We start from the raw sequence: 27,898 nt of genomic DNA, 5'->3' as shown, positions 1-27,898 counted from the left end.
TCCACAAATCCCCCAGTTGGAAAGTTAGTTGTCAGAAACCTAATGCATTTTATTCTATGAAAAACTTTGATACTCTGGCCATGTGGTGGATGATATGCAGGCACTTAAAAATTACTTCAAAGTGATCTCAACGCAAGATATACTTAATGGAATTTGATTAGGGAATCCTTGACGAGTAGTAATTTGTCCATTTCTCCAATTGAAATTTGGATAATTTCTCCAACTAGGATTATATGTATTGGAGATGAGTCCATTGAAAGGCCTTTGGTAATTATTCATGGCATTAAATTGCTCATTCAATGCCTCTTGAAAAGCAAGTATTGTTGGGAATTTTCATTTGTGTGAATGTTGCAAGCACAAATACCGCAAACAATTTTCTTAACCTTATCCTTCTTTAGTTCTATGGCCTCGAATTTCCTTATGAGATTAGCTACTTTAGCATTGATATCATCATCCTCTTTCAGAAGGTATATTCCACCCCTCTCCTTTGATTGAGTGGGCCTAGAGGTGGTGCTCGATTTTAGGGAGACGTTCCATGATTGTGCGTTTTCAGCAAGTCTGTCCAAATAATTCCATACATCATCAACATTTTTCTTCATGAATTCCCCATTACACATTGTCTCAACCAATTAGCTCATTGAGGATGTCAGTCCATCATAGAAAAAGTGTGTAATGCGCTACATTTCAAAACCATGTTGTTGGCATGAGCTGACAAGATCCTTGAACCGCTCCCAACATTGGAAGAATGTTTCATCTTCCTTTTGGGCGAAGTTCATGATTGACTTTCTGAGGATGTTTGTTTTATGGAATGGGAAAATTTTCTTTATGAACTTCCTTGTCATATCGTTCCATCTACCAATAGATCGAGGACGTAGGGAATGCAACCACGTCTTAGCTTTCTCTTTCAAAGAAAAGGGAAAGAGTTTCAGCCTGACCATGTCATTAGACACATTAGGAAAATATAAAGTGGTTATGATCTCATCAAACTCTTTCAAGTGTAAATATGAATTTTTAGATTCAAGTCCATGGAATTTTATAAGATATGTCTCGTATTTTATGAAAAAATCATGCATGAGGGCGTGCTCATCCTCGTCGGTTGTAACTCGTAAAGTACGAGGCGGGTGGTCCTTGATGCACCTCATTCTCATCCTGGATTTCCTCAACCCTATGTTGAGGTGGATTTGGAGGTTGACTTTCAGCTATAACTTCACTTAACTCTGTGGATCTCGAGTGGTGTCTAATCATGTAATAGATAGATAACCCCTCAACCAATCCCCCTTCACTCAAGAGACGTCGAGTGTTGTCACGGACCCATTTGAGCATGAAACACTCTCAGCCCTCAATTTCAGAATCTAACTAAACCTAAAAGGAAAGAGGGGAATAGAAATCTATAAATAAAAAGTGAGAGAATTATAAAGAAGTTATCAAATTAGAAGTTGCTATATTGGGATCTTGCAAAAGAAAAAGGAAACAAATTAGTTTTTTTAAATGAAAAAGTAAAGAAAACTAGTTTCTAAAAACAAATTAAGAAAGTTTCTTTTATATTTATATATATATATATATATATATATATATATATATATATATATATATATAAAGCAAATTAGTTTCTAAAACAGATTGGGAAAGGAAATTAGTTTCTAAAAATAGATTAGGAAAGTTTCTAAACCTAGAAATAGAAAGCTAAGTTAGTTTCTAAAATAATTCAGAAAAACCCTAACATAAAAATAGAAAGTAAACAAACCCTAATCTTAACCTAATTCCAAAACTAGTTAATCTCAGAAAAATGCAACCGTTAGTCCCTGGCAATGGTACTAAAAGCTTGTTCACAACCCCAAGTGTAGGGTCACGATGTAGTAATAATCTCCGTAAGACTGAGGTCGAATCCATGGAGACTAATCTCATGTGTATTCTGAAAGTAACTAGAATCAAAACTTTAAGAAGATATAAATCTAAAGTACGAATAAAAGGAAGTAATTGTGAAGTGTTTAATTAGAAACTTAAGAATTCAAAGGTGGGAACTAGGGTTTCCAAGGATCCACTTGTAGCAATCAGTGTGATTCCTTACTTGATTCAAATAACATGATTGGAATTGGAGTCTTATCTAATCTAATTGGAAGATATAGCAATTAAGATCAAATCTAAACTTCCTTTGACCTAATTCTCAAAAGAAGAGTATTATGATAATTAGCAGAGATTCCATCACCAAACCATGCCCATGAGACAATGGCAAACAACAGAATTTACCAATCCCATAATCTCAAAATAGGAAAGGAAGATACTCAAAGCTATTGCAGATCTACTGTGATTTAAGTCACAATAAATCATTAAAAAGTGAAAGTATCCCTTAATATATCAAACTAGAATCAAAGTAAGTTTAACATAAACATGAATCAAAGCAATAAAAATATCCCATCATGCTACAAGCTTCACCTCTAAGCCCTAGCTAAGAGGTTTAGCCAGCCATAGACATGATTAGATCTAAAACCCTAGAAGAAAACATGAAAACTAAGGAAGAAAGGAAGAAAAACGCTTGGCGATGGCTCTCCATCCTTGTGCTTTGCTCCTCCAAGCCTTAAATGATCCCCATGGATGCATTAGGGACCCCTATTTATAGGTGAGCAACACCTCCTTTCGCACCGACTTAGAAGAATCTAGAAACTGCCTCAAATTTACGCAGTTTGTGTAAAATCTGTGTAATAGCTTCGATGCATCGAAGGTCTTTCGATATTATCAAAACTAGTCCAAAACTGTCTAGCAAGTATGACTTAAAAATCCTGCAATTCTTTATTCCACCTTCGATATATCTAAGTACCTTCAATATGATCTTCGATGCATCTAAGTACCTTTGATATGATCGAAGGTGATTTTGGCTGTTTTCCAGAATTAGACTTTTCTGGTCCCGGAATCTGTTTTTAAAACAATTTTTAGGATTCCTTTTCTTCACTTCAAGTCTTCGATTCTCTTCCTTCATCACTTGGTTTCCTTGGATCTTTGGCAGTGAATTCTTCAATCTTGGTCTCCTAAGATTCATCCCTTGCCTTGGTGATCTTTGAGCATCAAATCCATGTTTTTAGCACCTTTTCCAATCCAAGCTCTTAAATTCACCTTGCAACACAAACATGAGTAAAATAGGACATTAAGCAGTATCATATTTATAAAATCAAGATATAAATGGGAAAAATATGCAAATATTTGACCCTCGACACATAGTCAGACGCATCACACATAAGTTCAAAAGGAATGCTCCAATCAGGTGGCTGCATGATAGGTGTAGCAGTCAACATGCCCTTGAGCTTAGAGAAAGTTTCTTGGCATTTCTCAGTCCACTCATATGGTATATCCTTTTGAAGTAGATTACATAAAGGACGAGAGAGGTGACTAAAGTCCTTTATCAATCTTCTATAAAACCCAACGTGTCCTAAGAAGGATCACACCTCTTGTATGTTCTTAGGAGGAGGTAGGGTAGAGATAAGATCGATTTTAGCTTTATCTACCTCAATTCCCTTAGATGAGATGATATGTCCAAGAATAATTCCCTTACAAACCATGAAATGACACTTCTCCCGATTTACTACCAGATTCTTTTCCTCACATCGCTTTTAGCACACATTAAAGATTCTCCAAACAATCACTAAAGGATGGACCAAAGACAAAGAAGTCGTCCATGAAGACCTCTAGATATTGCCCCACCATGCCAGAAAAAATACTCATCATGCATCGCTAAAAAGTGGCAGGGGCATTACACTATCCGAATGGCATCCTTCGGTAAGTAAAGGTGCCAAAGGGGCATGTAAATGAAGTCTTTTCTTGATCTTCAAGGGCTATCTCTATATAGTTCTAGCCCGAATACCCATCAAGGAAGCAATAGTACGAGTGACTAGCTAGCCTCTTCAAAATTTGATTAATGAAGGGCAATGGAAAGTGGTCCTTCCTCGTGACGGTATTCAATTTCTTGTAGTCAATGCATATTCTCCAACCAGTAGTAACTCTAGTTGGCATGAGTTCATTATTAGCATTGGCTACGATAGTGATTCTTGACTTCTTAGGAATCACCTGAGTTGGACTCACCTATTGACTATCGGATTTAGGGTATATGATACCTACATCTAATAGTTTAAGTACCTCGGCCTTAACCACTTCCTTTATGTTTAGATTTAATCTACGTTGTGGTTGTCAGGAGGTCTTCGCATTATCCTCTAGATAAATGCGGTGAGTACAAATCAAAGTATAATTCCCTTGAGGTCCAGAATCGACCATCCAAGGGCTTCTTTGTGCTCAATATATAGTCGGTTGTAACAACATATGTGATATAACACATATGGTCTTCACAGGCATATGGTAAATTCCAGTCTAATGTTCAATTCTCAATTTATTATAATGCTTATCATAGAGTACCTTAATGTTTAATATAAATTCTCAATCTTAATTACCATATAAACACGATTATATGGGCAAACACATATAAAGTCAGTTTACCATGCCTATGCAAATGAGTAAACCATCGGTAAGTATTAGAACAAGCCTGTGCAAATGACCTAGGTAAGCCTGTGATATGAAGACTCTCTAAGTGTAGATGTGGAATATTAGCTTGGTATTACCCATCGGGAATTACCTAATCCATCACCTTCTCAGGCCAAGGAGTCTCCATCATCTCCAGCCCAACCTTCGCGCAAGAATTTCAAAATGACCGCTATGCACCCTGCCTACATCAAGGAGCCGGTGTTGCCCACTTTCGATTTCACCGAACGCATCAACACGCTTCCATCCCCCATCCACAGAGCCATCGCGACGGGAGACCTTGAAAGACCTCTCAAACAAGGTCGTGAGTACGACTGGGAGCAGTGGCTGAAGTCAATAGCACATCATCAGACTATTAGCCAAAAGCCTACCACCAGGGAAGATACTCCACCCCCCTCTTGACTGAAGAAGAATTGCTGGAACAAGGCTCAAGAATTTCAAGAGAAAATCAAGGAGCACAAATCGGAAGAAATTGCACAACTCTTGGGAGTCAGTCCGCGCGATCGAGGGTGTCATAAAATTTGACAACCCTTACAAGCAGGGTATCATGGTGATTCCAGTCAGCGTTCATCGTCACCATTCCATGCTGAATTGTGAGGCCAGGGATCATCTGGATGGAGAAAGGCTAGCCTATACGGAGTCTTGGTCGTTCAGAGAGCCAAGGTTACTGGAAGGCATTCTCAACCAACGAAACCGAGACAACAAATCGGTGACATTCACTTTATGATCTTCCTCACCCCATCCTACAATCCTCACATCTTATATCCGACCTGTTTTTACGAGACGCTCCAGCAGCGTTTCAGTGACCGTCGCCTCATTTGGAGCCCTGAAGAGTTCAAAACAAGGGGTCTTTTGACTCCTCGCAATTATTACTCTGAATAGGCCACAGCAATTCTCGTGAAGCATGTGGTGATTTTGTCCAAGATCGACATCTACACCGCGATCGAAGCAACATCATATCCTTTTTATAAGGAATCCTCCATTCCTAAGGCTTTTCTCAACTATTGGTGCTCTTCTACCGATTCTTTCCACCTTCCCGAAGGCGAAATGAACATTACACTCTGGGATATTCATAGGATCACCGGTCTCCCAATAACCAGAAAATTCTTCGATGAATGTCCCCACCAACGATGAACTAGCCTTTGTTTCTTAGCCTGACCGTATCGCCTCCATCTCGGAAACAACCACTGAACTCTTTAAGGAGATGTCCAAGTTTCCAAATATCCACAAGATTCACCCTATGCAATGGCTAGCCCATTTTAACGGAGCTCTTCGGTAATCTTCCTTCTATTCAAATTAATGTTCTTATTATGCCTTGATACATAATCTCGATCTCACTTGCTTCTCCTTTACTTCCAGGTTTAACGGTAACCACTCACGAGAGCTGGAACATCTTCGTAAGGGTATAAAAGATCGCGCCGAGTATTCTGTTTATGGGGAGCTTGCAGCATTTATCGCTTACTAGCTGAGCATAGTGGTTTTTCCTAGCTCTAAGTCAACAGATGTCATCCGCCCCTCACTGTTTGTAGTAGCCGGCGCTATGGCCGAAGGAGTCAAATACTCCCTTGCTCCTGCTCTGTGCTCAATTTATAGAGGTTTCGGAGAGATCGCTTCTCACATAAAAAGTCCCTCCGTTGGCTCTGCTTCTACCTATATGTCATGGCATTATTTCCTCGGCTAGCTTGGCGTTTATTTTCCTTGGACCTTCGAAGTGCCAGAGAAAGCTTACATTCATCCTTATTAGATTCCTCTCTAGTTCATTCAAAAAAGAGTCATGGCGAAGAGGTCTTATGACTTGGTGAAAGATGTCATCTCCTCCAACGCCAAGATTAATTATTTTCATTTCTCTCTGCCTCGCTACACAACGGATACAGATAAGTCAGACACAGAATCACTCACTTCGGGAGCAAGGTCATTCTTTCTGTCAATTAGATCATGCAGTCTCTCGTTGAGGGAGGGAACAAAATTCTGGAGAGAACCGTACTATCCCAGTCATTTTGCTCGTCAATTTAGCTTTGATCAGGCAGTTCTCGAAGACTATGGACTTGTAACTCGAAGAATGCGAAGTTATGGTACTGGCTCATTTAATTGGGCGATGGTTTAGAAGCAACCGTTAGGCCGAGCTAATTCTTCTTTCATCATCTCAAGCTGTGACCGTATTCCTTGGGCTTCATATAACCACATGAGATGGTGGGTTCACCAATCATATTTGGTAAGGAAAGGTTTGCTAGTAGCTAAGCTCATGTGGTTTCCACCACCCAAACTTAGGGGTCGCACAATTGAAGAGGGAGTAAGCTTTATAGCGAAGACCAGTCATGCTCCTTTTGCTGGTCATCATTGCGTCAAAATATCCGTAGATGAACCTATCTGTGAGAAGAAGCCTGACAATACTCTTGAAGGGTGGATAGCTTACGGTGTCATTCGTGAATTTGAAAAAGTTCCTCTCCACAGTTCAAGAAGAGAAGAAGTCACAGAAGTTGCTTCCCCCTTGCCAGAGAACGTTGTCAATCTTCAAGACCAGTCAACCTCTTCTACTCATCTTCAATGTCAGTCGACCTCTTCTCCTGCCCCCAGGACTGTCCATCCTAGTCCTTCTTCGCCAATGACAAGATCTCGAACGCGTGCCCAAGCTTCTTCCCAAGAAGGGGTCATTGCCTCTGCTTCTCCGGTCTTAGCCAATGCAGATCCTCAACCGGAAAGCAACCAGTCTCTTCTTTCTAAAGGGAAACAAGTTGTTATTGAAGAATCCAGTAAAGGAGATTCAGAAAGTGAAGGTTCATCTTCTTCGTCTGGAAATACTGTTTCTGATCCATGGGCAATTTGAGGGAAGAGATGTGGGCGCTTGCCAAAATAGGAAATTTGAGGAGGCTTTGGATTTGTTCAAAGCAATGGAGGTTGAACGATTGGAGCCAGATTCCACCATTATGGTGAGTATAATCAATGCCTACACAGGTCTGGAAAGTGCAAAGTTGGGGTTTCAGATCCATGGGCACATTATTTAGAGTGGAAACGGATTGGATGTTTATATCAATTGTGCTTTGATAGATATGTATGCGAAATTTGGGTTACCAGAGTTGGCTGGAATTGTGTTTTCCAGCATGACGTATAAGAATCTTGTGGCTTGGAATTCAATTATCTCTTGCTATGCACAGAATAGCTATCCGGCCTTAGCCGTCAATCCTTTTTTGGAAATTTCACATCACAGTTTGATTCCTGAAATATAATCGCTTATATCAAGGGAACCCTGATCGCTTATATTTGCTCCATGTATCTAATAAATAATGTACTCGCAGAACTGTCAGATAGCTTACCACTGCTAATATAAATCATAATTACGTAGTTTATAAATGAAAATCATTATGACATAATAGTCCAGTGCAATATATTCACAGGGTAAGAGATAAACCTTATGATATATTTTAGCTGAGTAAATATTGATCTCTATGATAAATAATTGACTCCATAACCCATAACCATAAACTCTGCAATGAAACCCCCTATTAGTGTGTATAGATACCGTTCGCTCATGTTCGCATAAATAGATACAAAGTGAAACTTTTGCAGTTAAAATATTAGACACCTTGAAACGCTAAATCGTAAATGATTAGGTCTTACGGAACTGGACGGTGGGAAAAAAATAAATATCAGCTTGATTAACTTTTGCGCCCAAAAAGTTTCTAATGGTGGTCTTTCCTAAATAAGGGAATGATTTGTGTTATATTACACTTATTTAAATTCAGGAATAATATATAAATAATATATACGTTATATCGTATTTGTAACATGTTATATTACGTATGTTATATATTGCCATAAATTTCATTGTATTGATAGCTCACCAATAACATGTTTTCACAATTTAATTCTACATATGTAATAACCGTAGGTTTGGGGTTCTATGATTAGGTTTTGAACATGTTCCTATAATTACACGGCTACTATGAGTCATCTGAAGGTAATTTTAACTAAGAGGGAGATCAGCACTATACTCAACTATTTATATTAGTGGATATGCAATGATGATGTTGCATTTGTGATTTGGGTAAACTTGTGGTTATGCTTCTTATGAGACAAATGTACGTTGGAAAATCCTCCTTGAAAGATCCTAGGATCGGAACCTGGCGTATGGGCACTGCGACCCGAGAATGTAGTACTACGGAGGCTGTCGGCACCAGATTCGGCGATCAGGATTCCTGTGAGTCCGATTTTCGTATTTGGGGCGTGACAGCTAAAAAGGCAAACATCCTATTCTGCCGTTCACAGAGGGTAATAGACCCTCCAGCAGAGAGGTAGGTGGTGTCAGAGGAGGCGTTGGATTCACCTCCTGAGCGTGTGGCCGTTGAAGGCCCCTCTAGTCGTTCCGATCCTGAGGAAGGCAATTTTGAGTATATATAGTCTCAAGGGTTTAAGTGAATTAATTTGTATAATATGGATATATATCATTTATAGCTTAATTTGTAATTTATATATGATATGTTACAACATGTTATGGTATTACCGCAACATGTAATAAGTTATTGACCCATGTCCTAGCATTGTATTATAATATGTAAAGCTATGTTTACTGTGTTTTTCTATTAAGCTAAAATTATACAGTTCACGATTTATGTTTACCATATATGTATTAGATTAAAGTAGAATATCGCAAATTACTTATTGTACCATTAACGGATAATCTGTGTCCGTGATGGTGATATAAACATGTGGATTGGTTATTGGTAACATATATTACCATATTATAATCTATGGCTACTATATTATTTCCTTAAAAATAGTATTTGACTATAATATCGTCCATCTCCAAATAAAATCTTAGATAAATATCGGGGCTCCCTAAGGCGAACTAAATTTGCGATAGTTATATATAGATTATAAGAATGAAGTTTTAATACATAAATTGATATCTTGGTACATATTATAATATTTGAAATATATGACCTATGAACTAAATTTGTTAATATAGAATAAAAGATATATTTGCAAATACGGTATTTTTATATGATTACATGATCGCTGGGGAATTAGGCATTATTATGTATAACCGGTAATTGCTATACATATAGGATTATGTCATATACTGATATATCACTGTGATAGTAATATAATATATAACGGTATTCACAGTGCTCATATCATAATGCCAAGTATTTAAACTCAGAGGGATTAGTTCGCAATATTGATTATGCATCGATGCCATCTTTACTCAATAAGTAAAGATAAATCTCAATATTCGATGTGCATACGGCATTTTAACCTCAATCAATAATTCGGAATAGTTATGCATTGATATTAATAACATGTAGATTTAATACAAAAGTGGTCTTATATACTGAGGCGATGGGTCTGTGACATAGACATTGAACATCTCGTAACTCTGGTCTTTTGTAATCAAGGGAATATGCATATGTATAGTCTGATTACCAAATGCATCAAGGTTATAATAATAATAAACATATAATTTTAGCCCAATATATGATAAAGTAATATATGGCACATCTGGATATATCAATGTCTTACGCGGAATTTGGTATCCTTCTATCATGTCATATTACACAACAACCAGGAATAAATGTCTTTGAAAGGTCAATATTCTATGCATTGAAGGTTTGCTTACTATCGTACCATTTAGATAATATTAATTGCAAGATCATGACTATCAGTTGTCTGAATATTATTTATCAAGACCTCACAACTTTGAGAAACAATACTTGCTGCAGATTATGGAAATGCGATAGCATCTTTATGTTTAACCAAATCTTTGAATGACCAGAACCACAAATGCAATCTATCAGATTTTATTCTTCCAACTCTTCATGTTAAAAAGCTAGGTCACTACTGATGGGGACATCACGCACACACGAGCACTCACGCCGCCCCCCCTACGCACGTACGTACGTAGAAGGAGGACCTCACCATCGATCTGGCTCAATGACGACGTCCAGGGAGGGCCTCCTAACTAGAAGTTAAGTTTTGGTTCAGAAAAGTGGTCCGATAGTCAAGAAAAGCCCACCATGGGATCTCATGATCGTGGCCCATTCGGCGAATTGGTTTTATATTTTAGGTTTTGCTTATTGTTATTATTTAAAACATCGTGAACGCTTTAGATTTCCTTGTTTGGTTTTTATTTTAGTTTACTTCATCGCCAAGTAATAGGTGTCGCACATGGTGCGAGTTTTTAGGTATAGGGTTCTCCCTATAAATAGGCACCCATTGTAGTTCTTTTCATTCATTGAAGTTAATAAAAAAATTCCTGTTTTATTTTTCTGCTCTCTTCGTGAGTTATGGAAGAATTCAAAAGTGGGTGCGAAGCCCTCCCTTTTCGAAGGGCTAACTACCGTGGTGCGAAGCCACATCGATCCCGATTCACCCCCATTCTCCATCATCTTTTTTTTCATCTTCCCCCACCATCCGTACTTCGAATTCGTCCTTTTGTTGCATCAAATTTCTTCATTACAGCAAATTTTCAGATTTCGGCCCACAGGCGAGTTGAAACTTCGGTGGAGCACCATGCACAAACCGTACATCGGATCGAGCTGAGATTTGGGGGTTTTGGAGACCATCTCTAGCCAACTAGGGCCAAGGTGGCCTTTTTCTAAATAGTAAGCCCCACACACATGCGGCCGGGATCACACGCACGTCCGTTTGGCCATTGTTTCTGTCCACACGCAGGATCGTCTTTTGGCTCAAATTTTTATCCTCTTTTATCCTATCATAGCCATTTTTCATGAATCCTAGCCCTAGATTACGTTTTTCCTAAATTATTTGTCAATTTTCTTACCCTAGGGTTCCCCGAATTGGAATTTCTGAATCCCTTGGATTAGGGACTGATTACTATGCATGCGTGGATGATTATTTCTTATCTTTGAGTATTGTTTGGTTTATAATTTTTATTGATCCAGCTCTATCATGTGTAGGCCTGGACCCGCATAGATTCCCCTTAATTGAATGTTTGGACTTTCATGTGGGATATGGAATTTGTGTAATTGTTTCTGAACTAACATGATCTTAAGCCTGAAATCTCGCATATCATAATTAATTTTCATGTCCTGCATCAAATTTGGTATCAGAGCCTAGGGTTCTTGTAGGGGAATTCATTACATGTTTAGGGTTTGGTTGTTTATGTCCATTACGCATCAATTCTTATCATATATGGCTATTTAGAGGTCCATAAACCCTTAAATAAGCTGCTGAAATTTTCTGTTATCCCCTTATTTGAATTATTTTAGAAATTAACTTAGTTTTCTATTTCTAGGTTTAGAAACTTTCCTTTTCTGCTTTTTTATAAACTACTTTTTTAGAAACTTTCTTAATCTGTTTTTAGAAACTAATTTCCTTTCCTTTTTCTTTTTTAGAAACTAATTTACTTTCCTTTTTCTTTTTTAGAAACTAACTTACTTTCTATTTTTAGCAACTTTTCTTTTTTCTTTTTCTTTAGAAACTAGGTTGTTTTTTTTAGAACTTTTCAAATTTGTTTTTTTTTAGAAGCTTTCCTAATTTGTTTCTTTACAAACTTTCCTTTTTTCGTTTTTTAGAAACTAGGTTGATTCTTTTTTAAAATAAAAAATAAAAAATAAAATCTCTTATATTTTGACAACTATATTGCTGAATTTTGGTTGGCACCCTACACTAAACATGGAACAATTGCAAAAGTCCCTAAACAAGTTGTCCCAGAAGTTGGAGTTTATGATTAAGCGCTTGGAAATGGACTAATGCTTTGAGCATCTTGATGAACGCATTGTCCGACTAAAGACCATCACCAGGACAAACCCCACCATTGGGGTAGATGTTCAATCTCAGGCAAGTGGCCTGAAGGATAGACCAATGAATGGAGTTGGCCAAGGAATCAGTTATGGGCGTGCACCCTTGTACCACCTCATGAGGGACATCAAGACCACTATTTTGAGGGGTACAACATGTGCAACCTTGTGACTGGAGAAAGTGCACCAGATGTCAGTGTAGAGTTACCCACTGAGGTCATTCTGGTAATTGATGATTTTCGTAATGTTTGTCCTGATGATCTACCGGATGAATCCCCTAGGAGGGATATACAGCACACCAGAACATGGGACACCATAATACCTACAACCGAGTTTACGTTGAATAATTTTGTCCATAGGTCCACAGGTCTTAGTCCTCGTGAAGTCGTTACTGATTATAAACCTAGGAAACTTATTGATCTTGTCCCTATGTCACTGTCCAATAGGCCGTTAGAGTCTGCAGAATCTTTTACACATCACATTCATTCATGGCATCAAGAAATCAGGCAGAAGATCATGACTAATAATGAACATTACACATTTTCTACAGACCAATATAAATGTTTCAAAGGATTCAATATCGGGGACTCTATAATGGTCTGCATCAGGCCCAAGCGGTATCCTTCGAGGGTCGTTCGTAAGTTACACGTGTGTAGCGCTGGACCCATTAAAATTATAAAACGAAACGGTCTCAATGTGTATGAGGTAGATCTTCCACCTTCCATGAGAATTAGTTTCACATCCGATGTGGAGGATTTAGTTACTTTTCAAGGATCTACTGATACTTTGTCCGGCCCTTTGCCCACCCATCATGATTCCCCATATTTATCCATTGAACCATGGCCCCTTCCCAACTCATTTTCCTAGCCTCTACCTCCCATATCTACTTTTCCTAACATTTCTTCCCAGCTTCTACCTCCCACACATACCCTTCCCGACCCATTTTCCCAACCTCTACGTCCCATACATACTCGTCCCGACCCATTTTTTCAGTCTCTACCTCTCATATCTACCATTCCCAACCTATTTTTTCAGCCTCTACGTCCCATACCTACCCATCCCGACCCATGTTTCCAGCATCTACCTCTCATACCTACCCGTCCCGACTCATCTTCCCAGCCTCTACCTCTCATACCTATCCTTCTCCACTCATTTTTTCAGCTTTTATCTCTCATACCTAACCTTCACACACCCAAAAAGGAAATAGAGGATATCCTGGACCATCGGATAGTTTCAACATTGGACACCAGGTTTCAAAAGTACATGTTTAAATGAAAGTCACGCCCAGCTTCAGACAGCATGTGACTCACTGGGGAGCTTCAGAGACTTGATCCTAGCGCTGGACCCGTTAAAATTATAAAACGAAACGGTCTCAATGTGTATGAGGTAGATCTTCCACCTTCCATGAGAATTAGTTTCACATCCGATGTGGAGGATTTAGTTACTTTTCAAGGATCCACTGATACTTTGTCCGGCCCTTTGCCCACCCATCATGATTCCCCATATTTATCCATTGAACCATGGCCCCTTCCCAACTCATTTTCCTAGCCTCTACCTCCCATATCTACTTTTCCTAACATTTCTTCCCAGCTTCTACCTCCCACACATACCCTTCCCGACCCATTTTCCCAACCTCTACGTCCCATACATACTCGTCCCGACCCATTTTTTCAGCCTCTACCTCTCATATCTACCATTCTCAACCTATTTTTCCAGCCTCTACGTCCCATACCTACCCATCCCGACCCATGTTTCCAGCATCTACCTCTCATACCTACCCGTCCCGACTCATCTTCCCAGCCTCTACCTCTCATACCTATCCTTCTCCACTCATTTTTTCAGCTTTTATCTCTCATACCTAACCTTCACACACCCAAAAAGGAAATAGAGGATATCCTGGACCATCGGATAGTTTCAACATTGGACACCAGGTTTCAAAAGTACGTGTTTAAATGGAAGTCACGCCCAGCTTCAGACAGCATGTGACTCACTGGGGAGCTTCAGAGACTTGATCCTGACATTCTAGAGCGGTTCAGGAGTTTTATTTCGCCAGTGGCAAAATCTTTGCAGCCGAGGAGAATTGATGGGGACATCACGCTCACACGAGCACTCACGCCGCCCCCCTACGCACGTACGTACATAGAATGAGGACCTCACCATCGATCTGGCTCGATGACGACGTCCAGGGAGGGCCTCCTAACTAGAAGTTAAGTTTTGGTTCAGAAAAGTGGTCCGATAGTCAAGAAAAGCCCACCATGGGATCTCATGATCGTGGCCCATGATCGTGGCTCATTCATCGGATTGGTTTTATATTTTAGGTTTTGCTTATTGTTATTATTTAAAACATCGTGAACGCTTTAGATTTCCTTGTTTGGTTTTTATTTTAGTTTACTTCATCGCCAAGTAATAGGTGTCGCACATGGTGCGAGTTTTTAGGTATAGGGTTCTCCCTATAAATAGGCACTCATTGTAGTTCTTTTCATTCATTGAAGTTAATAAAAAAAATTCCTATTTTATTTTTCTGCTCTTTTCGTGAGTTGTGGAAGAATTCAAAAGTGGGTGCGAAGCCCTCCCTTTTCGAAGGGCTAACTACCGTGGTGCGAAGCCACATCGATCCCGATTCACCCCCATTCTCCATCATCTTTTTTTCCATCTTCCCCCACCATCCGTACTTCGAATTCGTCCTTTTGTTGCATCAAATTTCTTCATTACAGCAAATTTTCAGATTTCGGCCTACAGGCGAGTTGAAACTTCGGTGGAGCACCATGCACAAACCGTACATCGGATCGAGCTGAGATTTGGAGGTTTTGGAGACCATCTTTAGCCAACCAGGGCCAAGGTGGCCTTTTTCTAAATAGTGAGCCCCACACACATGCGGCCGGGATCACACGCACGTCCGTTTGGCCATTGTTTCTGTCCACACGCAGGATCGTCTTTTGGCTCAAGTTTTTATCCTCTTTTATCCTATCATAGCCATTTTTCATGAATCCTAGCCCTAGATTACGTTTTTCCTAAATTATTTGTCAATTTTCTTACCCTAGGGTTCCCCGAATTGGAATTTCTGAATCCCTTGGATTAGGGACTGATTACTATGCATACGTGAATGATTATTTCTTATCTTTGAGTATTGTTTGGTTTATAATTTTTATTAATCCAGCTCTATCATGTGTAGGCCTGGACCCGCATAGATTCCCCTTAATTGAATGTTTGGACTTTCATGTGGGATATGGAATTTGTGTAATTGTTTCTGAACTAACGTGATCTTAAGCCTGAAATCTCGCATATCATAGTTAATTTTCATGTCCTGCATCAACTGCAGATAAAAATTAAAAGATTCAGATCCCTAACATAAAAGAACAAACATCTATCCTGACTCACGAATACAGATAGCCATGATGAATCCAAAGGTGCCTACTATCAGAATGAAAGAGAAAAAGGAATATAAGAGGAAAAGGTAAAAGGATTTAAAACATACATCTCTTACAAGAGAGTAAAAAGGACAAGATTTTGGAAGATGTGCTATTTAGAGAGTGAAATGCATGATTCAGAGTTCAAACCATGGTCAGATATGATACTTAATCAATTTGGTTGATTCAAGTTTAGCTGAAATGCAGGTCACTCTCGTTCATGGTATGGAATGGGTGCGATGTACGCTACTCCCTCCAATATGTAGCATGCCAGGGGTAGGATCGTGTGGGTAGCTCTAGTTCACTTCATAGTTCATACATAGATACGCTTACGTATATGCAATAAAGTTTTACACATGATTTATGTTGTAATTTATGAATGTCATTATTGTTATTATAGACCCCACACGCATAGTTATATATATATATATATATATATATATATATATATAGAGAGAGAGAGAGAGAGAGAGAGAGAGAGAGAGAGAGAGAGATAACAACACTTTATTAGTTATTAGAAAGCTCACCAAAAGCGAGAAAAGAATACAAAGGGAAAAGGTGAAAAAAAGAAAAGTGGCTCAGAAAGAAGAAGACAAATTAGCAGCCAAAGCCGCATCTACATCTGCCCATTACAAAACTACCGATTTCATGTTCCTAATAACATCCTCCACACCCCGGTTCTCATTGCGAAAGCACCGCCCATTGTGAGCTTCCCAAATAGACCAAAAGACTGCCATAATCATAAGCCTCCATTTAGCTTTCTCTGATTTTCCTGTTCCACCCCCATGCCACGCCCAAAGGAGACCATCCACAGATTTCGGCATAACCCAGGCTGTCTTAAGCACCCCCAGGACGAACACCATTACCTTGTGAACGAAGGAGCAGTGCATAAATAGGTGGTCAATCGATTCCGCATCCTTCATACACATGAGGCAAATATTAAGAATATTTAAGGATCTTCTTTGTAGGTTGTCAATAGTGAGGATCCTCATGCAAGAACAGATAAGATGCCTCAGACGAATAAAGTGGAGAGTAAATCAAGGTGAAAAACGATGAGACTGAGAACCTTCCTGAAGGATGAGCCGTCCAAAACATCGAATCCGCTTGTGATAAATATGGGCACGCCTTATGGAGAAGATCTAAAAGACCCACGCACTCAACCAACTCTTCATCCGACAAATTCCTCTGGCATGGTAGTGTATATTTTATGCATGCTTTTGTATAAATCAAAGTACAAATCTCTACACTAAAGATTTACATTACAACTTCATCAACACTAAGAGTGTAGAACCGTAATTTTGGGTTGGTAAAATAATGATCCAGATCGTAAATGACCCATGATCTGGATTGTGCAATTCAGAATGGAAAATGTAAGGGTATTGGAGATCTACATTACATTGGGTTGAGTTGGGTTCTTGATGACAGCCATGGACCACAGGATCCAAATTGAACCGTGTGACTTACCATAGAGAGAAGTAAATGATTCTTGTAATAATGATATGAAGGACATAAATCAAACACGGTAGTATTGAGTGGCTCCTCAATTTAGCATGACTTATATTCTATTCATGGCTTGTTGCAACAAAAGCTATGGCATTGGCAGAATAAATAGAAAGTGCACAATCATAATGCAATAAATACACACATTTTTTTACAAATAACTGTAACTTCAAAAGCAAGCCAAAAGTTAGAAACCGTTCAAACTTACCCATCAGAAAATTTGGCTTCCAACTCTTTGTACTCTTGGTGGAGTACACGCCTACCAGGTACTATAGTACTCTGAAAACAAGCAACTCTATATAAGATTGCATAACAGCACATAGATGAATAAAGAATTCAACTTTACATGTGATGAAAGCTAAGCAAAATGCACCTGCTTGCTAACTATTGCCCCAATCTGACTTCCATGGGGACGACTGTGGAAATATTTCTCAGATTCCTCATCAGAAACTTTTTGTACGGTTCCTTCTACTCTTACCTACAAAGCATGGAAATATCAAAATGCAGAAGATAGTCTAGAAGGGAGGTGAGCCATGTTCAGGTTTTAGACATGGTTCAAAAACCAGAAGACTCGTTGTTGAGCCAGGTCCAGTTGACTCGAAGACTCAAGTCAACTCAATATTTAGTTACAATAAATTGAAAAAGGAAGAGAGGTTCAAGCATGATGAGGATCTTGATTTGCTCTTATGTTTGCCAGCTCAGCAAATTCATGAAAGTTTTGAGAGTCGTCTTCAATCGAAAGTTTACAAAGTTATTAAGGTTTTGTGGCAGCCTATCCAAATATATATATATATATATTGTGGCAGCCTAATATGAAGCACCTTTTTCTGCCTAAGTTGAATCAGTACAGGTAAAAGGTGCTGAAGAACCAAGGCCATTAGAACCATCCTGATTGCCAGTAAACCTATCCTACCCCCCCAACTCACTACCCCAGATTTTTCTTCTGAATTCTCTTTATTGCACCCTGTAAGTTCAATTTTCCCACCCTTCTGAGATGGCAAACAAGACTCCCGAGTGATCTTACTTCCTTGTGCTTTCTTTTTCTTCTTCTGTCCACTCGTTGACTTCAAACTTCAGACAAATATATCCAAAACCTAGCAACTTTTACATAGGTACCGAATAAGACTTGATGGAAGAGGAAATGAAGCATGCTACACATACATAACAGAATCAAATAGCTCCCTAATCAAATAGTCTTTGTGAGAGAGAAGCTTCAAGAAAGTAACTATTTGAGGCACTTTTTCATGTCTTCCCAAATTGGTATATGGGCAGAAAAGGTCAATGCTTTCAGGCGCGCACTTTTTGCAGATCTGAAAATGAAATTGCCACACTTCTGCTCCAATCACAAGTGGCGACATTTGTAGTCTGAAGAGATTAACTGAATACGGATGTTTTTTTGTCCAACAGATCAGGAAATGAGCATATCCAATGCTTTTTAAAATGCTATACAGAGAAGTCACTGCTTGGGGTGGCATACATTTTTTTTTCGAATCTTAAACTGAAGATGTCACATTGCTGCTCCAAATCACAAGCAGACATGAATACTATTCAATTTCGGTGGATATGTATCCGTTCCACCCACATTAACATGATAATGCAAACATGCCCTAATATAGGGAGAAAAAGAATGCTTCACCTGGCGATTAAGGCAGTCCCAGTAGAAAAAGTGATGCACAAGGATTTTCAGATAGGTCATGGCCCTTTCGACTTTCGTAATTGGTATACCTATGGAACACAGAGTCATAAGATAGGAAAAGTAGTTCGTGGTTCTAGCAATATTGTCAAGTTAACATTCCAGATTCATCTTATTACAGGAAAACAGAAGGACCATATTAAATATGAAAGATGAAAGAAAGACTCAACTGTATATCATATAGCAAAATTATGGAAAATACTTATTTTATTGACATAATTTCATTAAAACCCCAAGAAAAGAACATTATGGACAATACTAACCAAACAAAACCATCTTCATCGACTCCTTTTAGCAAAACCATCCTTGAAGAGCTGCAGAAGAGAACATCTTATACATCATAATAATATGTTGATAGTCAAATGCAATATTTTACAAACCTCACTAGTTGTAGTAGCACATGGTTCACATCAGCATAAAATAAATGTGATAGTTATAAATGAAGTTCTTAAAGACAAGGTTATCATGATGTCAAATAAATCTAGAGAGAGAGAGAATGACAGAAGATTACGGTTTTCCATCCTTGTCAGCAGTAGATAAGGCCATGGCATTTGGTTCTTGCAAGCCAGCAGCCACTGCATCGTCAATCCATTTGCGGAACTGCGGGAAAACTATCAACTTTAATCTTAAGCAAGAAAGGCTTTTCCACAGTGCTGTTGACAGAAAAAGGTGGTCCCAAATTTTACCAAAGTACGCACTGATTTTAGCACATCAACAATATAAATAAAAAAATAAAAAATAAAAATAAATAAAAATAAAAAATTGGCTCTGAAGTTATTTCAATTCTCAGCGAGTTATAAGGTACACACCGTTAAATCAATTAAAAGTTCAAACAACGACAATTTGTTACTATTTTGAAGATTTAATACCTGATCAATAGGGTTAGCCTGCACCTGATCCTCAACAAGTTCTGGAGAAATATAATTCTCTCTTAATGCCGAAATGTCAACTGATGGGGGCTTTCCAATCCACACACACATGGAAGTTCCAGGAAACGGTGGAAGATGAATCTTCTGCAATGGAAGGTGGGACAAATCTACCCCCTAGAAAGTGATGAGGGCCACAAAACTTCTTCGCACACAGCTTTGGAGCAGTTAATGAAACCTAAAGATACCACAATTACAGTAATGTTACATCTTCACCAAAATGGAAGGATAAATTCTACAAAGTAAACAAGTTGCATTTATGCTTATTTGTAATGTTAAACCAATTATGGAAAGATTTCATGAGATACAGACCAACATGTCAGGTTTGATCCCATCTCCATCTATGTCTCCTTCTTCTACATGCCACCCCAAGGGGATATCAACAGAAACAATTACAGGTGACCTCTGATGTGTCTGGTCATGATGTTGCAAAGAAACCAGCCTCCGTACGAGATCATCGAAAGGTGGCCTTGGTTTACCTGGATATTTTAACGCGTGCTCTCTTAACATCAACAGTGTCTTATTTAAAGTGTTACATGTCCTATTAGACTGCATCTTCAGAAAAACTAAAATAAAATAACCAGACTCATTGGGAAACTACAAGGTCCACAACCCCACCCCAAAGAAACACCTACATCTAAATGGCACACCTCATTTTTATATTCTGAAGATGTAGTTTGATTTTCGAAACTCCTTTTTACTCCAGATGAATCTTCATGGAAGCAAAACCCTAAGGTGTTCACACAGGATTTGGGGGAGATAATTATATGACCGTTTTGGATTTCCTTATTTGATAATATAAAGAAAAAAGAGGGCCCTAAATGGATGCTTTACACATAATATTTGCAAAGATAGTGACTGAAATGCCCTCTATAATCTACAAGTACATTGACTATGCTATGCACATGAAAGAAAATTTCATATAGCATGAGGAAACTAAAATGCAGCTGAAGAACATAACTCTGCAAATACGCTCGCACAGCACATAGAAGTAGATGAACATTATCTAAAACATTCACTTCACAAAATGATTAAAAATGTCCAGACTCATTAGGAAGCTATAAGATCCCACAACCCCACACAAAAGAAACACCTAGATCTAGAAGGCACACCTCACGTTCATATTCCTAAGATGTAGTTTGATTTTCTGAACTCTAATCACTCTGTATGAATCTTCATGGAAGCGTAAGACCCTAAGATTGTTGTTGCTAATGATAAGCTATTGAAAAACTGAACAGTAGTAATACACTACATAGGTGATCAGTGGTGATCAAGCAGGAATTGACGGAGAGAATTATATGGCTGCTTTTTATATCTCAGCTTATTTGCAAAGATAATGACTGAAATATTCTGTATAATGTACAAGTACATTGCGACACAATGCACATGAAATAGAATTTTGCATAGCATGCAGGCTTGTCATAAGCAAAAGACACGATGCAACCGAAGAACGTAACTCCGCGAAGATGTGCGCTCATAGAAGCAGTCAAACATTATCTAGCAAATTGATAAAAGACGGATATGCATGTAAAGCAATGTTCGTCAAAAAATCAACCAGGAACAGACAGGGCCACCAATGAGTAGAACTGTCTACAGAGAGTAGGAAATCCCATATTCCATAGCAATTTTCCAAATTAGTGTCCACACTGCATGGAACTGAACTTTCACATCAGCTTACAGAACATGCTATAAGATGTTTACAAATATTTCACACCAGAAAGGGTGCAACTGCAACAATTGAAAAGCAAAGGGCGATGACAGAATCAACACCCTGCAGAACTAAACAAGAGCAGACCAACAAGAATCAAAATACAAAGGGGGACAAGAAGAAAAGTGCTTAAGCAACAATGCCCAGGTGACCATGCTTGATTTGGCCTTCTTGAAAACCTTGTCAAGACTACAATTGAGGCTTCGAAAACATCTGTTATTGCTTTCACCCAAAAATGATCACAAAAATGCGAGGAGAGTCTCATTCTCATTTAAGACCAAAGCTACTCCCATGCCAAGCTGTGAAAAAAGGCCCAATCGAAGAAGGCGTCACACAACTAATTGAAAGAGAGAAGAATCTACCACCCACTGTCCTGGCAAAACTATAGAGCACGGAGAATGCAAGCTGTGTATTTTCATTACATTCCTTTTTTGGTGTGTGCATGTGTATAGAAGTGTGTGCTCCCATGGTGTATGTAAGTGTATCTCTAGCAATATAATAAAAGGGATGCTCTCTCTCTCTCTCTCTCTCTCTCTCTCTCTCTCTCTCTCTCTCTCTCTCTCTCTCTCTCTCTCTCTCTCTCTCTCTCTCTCTCTCTCTCTCTCTGTCTGCAAGCTGTGTATTTTCATTATGTTCCTTTTTTGGTGTGTGCATGTGTATAGAAGTGTGTGCTCCCATGGCGTATGTAAGTGTATCTCTAGCAATATAATAAAAGGGATGCTCTCTCTCTCTCTCTCTCTCTCTCTCTCTCTCTCTCTCTCTCTCTCTCTCTCTCTCTCTCTCTCTCTCTCTCTCTCTCTCTCTCTCTCTCTCTCTCTCTCTCTCTCTCTCTCTCTCTCTCTCTCTCTCTCTCTCTCTCTCTCTCTCAAGTTATCAACTTAAGAGGCCTCAACATCACAAGAAGGAGGGCATTTTCAGCCAACTGAAGGTGATGAACTAGAGAGCTTGTCTTTTCTACCGTAAAATCTTTAATCAAAATCACTTTCTCCAGCATTCTAAGAGCCTCAACCACTACCACAGAGGAAAGAAGATGGTGGACCACCTTGGCGCAAGCCTCACAAAATTTTGAAAAGCTTTTTGGAGAATTATGAATGAAAGATTACCTGGAAAAAGCTAACACGCTCCAAAACTCAACTCTTGTGCCCGACCCCATACCCCAACCTATGCAACATATCATCATCATCATCTAACCTTATACCAATTAATTGGGGTTGGCTACATGAATCTTTTTCTGCCATTCCACTCTATCTAAGGCCATAACTTCAATTAGACCATAGGTCATCAAGTATTTTCTTATTACCTGTACCCACATCATTTTGGCCCTTGCCCTTGCCCTTTTAGAGCCTTCAACTTGTACACCTACTCCTAACCAACACAACTCTTGGCCTCCATTGGATATTACATGATCAAACCATCCAATCTACTTTCCCTCATCTTATTACCTATTTGTGGTACTCCTAAGTTCCCTTGAATGCATTCATTTCTAATTTCACCCTTCCTTGTCTTGACGCCCATCCATTTCAACATCCTCAATTCAAATAGACTCATCCTATGAACTTGTTCCTTAATTGCCCAATATTTTGTCCCATAAAGGAATATCCACTACATGTGATCATAAGCATTCTCCATGTCCAGCTTGCAAATCACACATGCCTTTCCTTCCCTCTACCTTAAATCAATGCATTCATGAGCAGTCAGTGCACCATCAAGATCTACCTATCGAAAATAAACAACCCCTGAGAATTGTAGATAACATACCTTGTGGACTCTTATAGAAAGAATTTTGGCCATAATTTTACAAGGGCCCGGAATCAAACTGATAAGCCTGAAATTTTCAAGCACTTGGACCAGCTTTCTTAGGGATGAGCACAATGGACTCCACACCCAACTCTTTCCAAGAAATTGGAGATAAAAGCCATTAAATCACCTTTGACATCTTCTTTATATATATATATATATATATATATATATATATATATATAATGACATCAAGAATCTGTAAAATACACATTAACATGTTCTACTATGATTAACACATCATATTTTATCGAAACATCCCCAATATTATATGTATCTCCAGCTTGGCAATGCCGATAACACTAGTAGCAATACTAATGCAGTGGCATTTTCATACCAGGCTAGAGTGGGATGGCCTATGGGATGCAGGAGCACACTCGGGGTGGGCGACCCGTGTGAGGCGGGTGGCTCGTGTGAGGCAAAACCCATGTGATGTGGGGCCCATGAGGGGGGTTCGGCCAAGGTCCTAACCCATGCGATATGGGGCCTTGGCTATGAGATAAAGGGATTAATTCACCATGCTCTATCAGTTCGAGCTTTTATAGCAAGTGATTAATTGTCTTACATCAAAGTAGTATCAGAGCAGGAGATCTCGTGTTTGAGACTCCTCATCGAAGGTGATCAATGCAGTGGCATTTTCACACCGGGCTCGAGTGAGGTGGTCTGTAGGATGCGGGGGCACACTCGGGGTGTGTAGCCCATGTGAGGCGAGTGACTCGTGTGAGGCGAGTAGCTTGTGTGAGGCAGAACCCATGTGATGTGAGGCCCATGAGGGGCTTCGGCCGAGGTCCTAACCCATGCGATGTGGGGCCTGGGCTATGAGATAAAGGGATTAATTCGAGATAAAGGGATTAATTCGTCATGCTCTATCATTTCGAGCTTTTAGAACAAGTGGCGCCCACGAGGAGGGTTCGGTCGAGGTCCTAACCCATGCGATGTGGGGCCTGAGCTATGAGATAAAGGGATTAATTCGTCATGCTCTATCATTTTGAGCTTTTAGAGCAAGTGGTGCCCACAAGGGGGATTCGGCCGAGGTCCTAACCCATGTGATGTGGGGCCTGGGCTATGATATAAAGGGATTAATTCGTCATGCTCTATCAGTTCGAGCTTTTAGAGCAAGTGGTTAATTGTCCCGCATCAAATACCAATAACACTGGTAATATAAAAAATTCCAAGTATCAGCAATGTATTTCTAAGTATCACCAATGTATTGGTATCGCTAATATTTTCAACTATGTAAGATCCAAGTCTTGCTTGTATTGCCAATGTATTAATATTGCCAAGGTATCACCAATATTTTCAACTATGTAAATTCCACTCGTCGCTTGTATCATCCATGTCGGCGATATTTCAATAATATCTCCAATGATGGTTGGACCGTGTCTTTCCCAACCATTTCAAAATTCCGAAATATCGATGGATGTTTGGATGGATAGATGGGACGATGGGATTATTGGACCGATTTCTTACGATGGCACATGCTTTTAGGCCCCCATTAAATGAAAACTTATTAAGTATGCATTCTTTTTGTAATTTTTTATTCATAAATATGCAAATGTGTGTTTTTGCATCTCCTGAAGTTTCATTGAAAAATTCCACCATTTTCCCCAATATTTCCCCGCATTTCCAATTATCAACAATATTATCTGCAATATCAATATTGTTTTGTATCCTTGGCCAATGAAACTTGTAGCAATACCGATACCTCGAAGACCACCCCCAACCCAATATGCAAACACACGAAAGGAAAAGAAGAAGAAGAAGAAGAAAACAGAGACAAAAGAAAGAAAAAGAACACCCATCCGCATGTGCGTTGCACTCCCTAAATATAAAAGGTAACTTTTTCCATGAAATTATTGCCAAGATGCAACCTAATATTTCCAAGGGGTCCCAAGTATCGTCATCCATGTGAAAATTCAAGTCTATCCTGCTTGACTTTGACTTTCAAGTGTTTATGTAATTTTGGAAAATGGGGTGCAAAGGAAGTTTTAGAAATGGAGAAGATATAAAAAACATAAGGAGATGGAAATATCCAATTGACAAGGAAAGGTAGTTGAGCTTATTTTACCATGGAATGAGAATCTGAACATTGCATCTACAAGGATGTCAAAATCATTTGATAAGTCCAGAGGCAAGTCTTCTTCTGACAAGAATGGTATCGACAGTGATTCCAACTACAAAATTACAAAATAATAGAAATCTCACAATAAGGAAGACAAACCTAAGATTCTAAAAAAGGTTTCAGTTGGAGAATGGCAGTTACAACCTGAGTAACCAGACCAGTATAGAGAGTCTTGGGTGTACGCTTTGGATAACAAACAAATGGTTTATATCCAAAATGATGTAGGTGGCGAGCAGCTACCAAACCATCACCACCATTATTTCCTGGACCGCAAATAGCAAGAACTCGACCATATTCACTTGATTTGTAGACCTGTCAAAATAAGTAATTCCATCTAGAATTTAGCTTGGCTAAAGAGAAATAGCATTACCCAATAGGGGGGTTGACAAGCTGATGATCATTGTTTAAAGATTCGGTTGGGATGAAGGTTATGTCATGAAATAATGCATGGAGATAATCGTTCACTATTCTTCTTCTCTATTCAAACCCGTCTTCCACAGAACAGTCATCATCCATTACATCAACCTGAATGGGTTTCCAACTCACGTCCAACTCTCTGATCCACATTGAAGCATATCACCTCTCTTCGTGGTAATATGGTAACTGAAATTCTCAAAACATGCTGCAAGAACATACTGAATTTCAGTGTTAATTCGTATGTGTATCCAACACGCTTCTTGTTTCGTACAGTCGTGAAGAATGCCTGCTCAAAGTTTCCTTGTTAAACATCAGTCAAATATCCACTCTAAAAGCAAAAGGCAAACCAAAACTTCCTATTTCAGAGTTAAACATCAGTCAATAGACCATGGTTCCTACTGCGTGATGGAATAAGAGTCCTCGTAATCTCCTGTTTAAACAACAATCAGTAAAAGTATTTCACCAACCATTTAGCCAATAAGTCTTGTCAAACCAAAACTTCCTATTTCAGAGTTAAACAAATCCCCAGCTGATATGATCACGAAATTCATTTAACTCATCCTTGAAAGCAACAAGAACTACCTTTCAGGAACCTACAGCAAAATATGCCAAATACAATACTAATAAAAATCATTTAGAAACACAAAGCTTTCATCATTTTCAGATCCATCAGTGTGCATTAATGAAAAGCACTAATCTTACATAGGGAATTATTCGATGCTCTAGCTTTGTAAGATGCTTGAAATGGTATATGCGATATGTATTTATTCAAACACCATAGCTGAGTATTTGGTTTTGTAAAAAAAAAAAAAGGTATCGGGTTTTCTTGAAATGCAACTGAATAAAAAATATTTGAAAAAACTAAATTTAATATTATTAATTAACTTAAAGATTTCCATGTAGGTATCACCAAGTATCTAGAAAGCAAATATTCAAATCCTATTGCTATGATTACCTTGATCAATAAAGCTGTCAATAAAATTGTCCATAACGTGGGCCTAATTTTAAATGGATCACAAGCATTAGATAGAGATACTTTCTATGAACTCAATACAAACCCTTCAATGAATTAATCTTACTCAGAAAACTAGGTGCAATGTTAATTAAAACCTTTTCCTTTTCCCAATCAGCAGAGTCAAAGTAGTCTCCTGGTCTGAAAATAAAAATAGAAATCCACAACTGATAAGCATATTTAGGAAGAGAATTTTTATTATACATGACCAGCATTTTGAACAGTGTATACTAATTTTCAATTCAAACAAGTGGGTTCCAAACCAGAATGGTTATGACCGCACACCACTTCTTTTTTTTCTTGTTTCTTTTTTTCTTTTTTAAGATACAGGGATGCATAAAATAGATTCTTCTTTGGTGATTTAGGGCCTGTTTGGATCCACTTCCTCATAGAGTGTGGGTTAAGAGTAGATTCACTAACCTCTGATTACAGGCAATTCGCATTTGATGCCACTTTCCTGTGCCCCAGCATACAGCAGAAGCTCTATTCATCAATTTCACCAGATCACCTTAGGAGATGAGTCCAATTTAACATAAACAATATTCGCCATTCTTTTTTAACTGACAGTCATGATGCTCATGAAGTGGTTTCCATTTGGCCCACCTTGTATAAGGCCCACAAGTTGTGGACGTTGCTACTACCAAAAATCTCCGGTGTGCCACACAAATTATTTCGTCATTTGAAATACCTTAAGGTATTGGACTTGAGCTACACTTACATGAATAAATTTCCTCAAACAGTGCTACAGTTGATACATGAATAAAGAACACTTTTCCTTGGGTCCTACTATGCTGTTTAGCCGTTGAGTAATACCCCTGCATTGATTGAAGCCCAATGCCTATGAATATGAAAGACCAATATTCAAAGTTTCCTGCAAAGAAAGAAGAAAAAATGAAGCCTGCAAGAAGTTTTACATCCACATGTAATTCATGAATTTGGTAATTTTAATACCACCCAATTCATGAAGTGTGTTGTTGAGACATTTGAGCAACAACCCTTTACCCAATTAACAAATTAGGCAATTAGATGGTCCAAAAG

The 27,898-nt window shown here is 38.8% G+C and overlaps 1 non-coding gene and 1 pseudogene across 1 annotated transcript; one reads left to right on the top strand and one right to left on the bottom strand.

Moving 5' to 3' along the window:
- Positions 1 to 687: 687 nt before the first annotated feature.
- Positions 688 to 794, top strand: LOC131235749 (small nucleolar RNA R71). Its single transcript, XR_009166271.1, has one exon. It is a non-coding gene; the product is annotated as a small nucleolar RNA R71 (small nucleolar RNA).
- A 16,357-nt stretch (positions 795 to 17,151) lies between these two features.
- LOC131234569 (pyridoxine/pyridoxamine 5'-phosphate oxidase 1, chloroplastic-like) lies at positions 17,152 to 27,410 on the bottom strand (annotated as a pseudogene).
- Positions 27,411 to 27,898: the final 488 nt, after the last annotated feature.

Source organism: Magnolia sinica, chromosome 19, assembly GCF_029962835.1.
Source record: "Magnolia sinica isolate HGM2019 chromosome 19, MsV1, whole genome shotgun sequence".
In the NCBI taxonomy this organism is placed as follows: domain Eukaryota; kingdom Viridiplantae; phylum Streptophyta; class Magnoliopsida; order Magnoliales; family Magnoliaceae; genus Magnolia; species Magnolia sinica.
The sequence above is the reverse complement of the archived record's forward strand: the minus strand, read 5'-3'. Positions and strand labels throughout refer to the sequence as shown.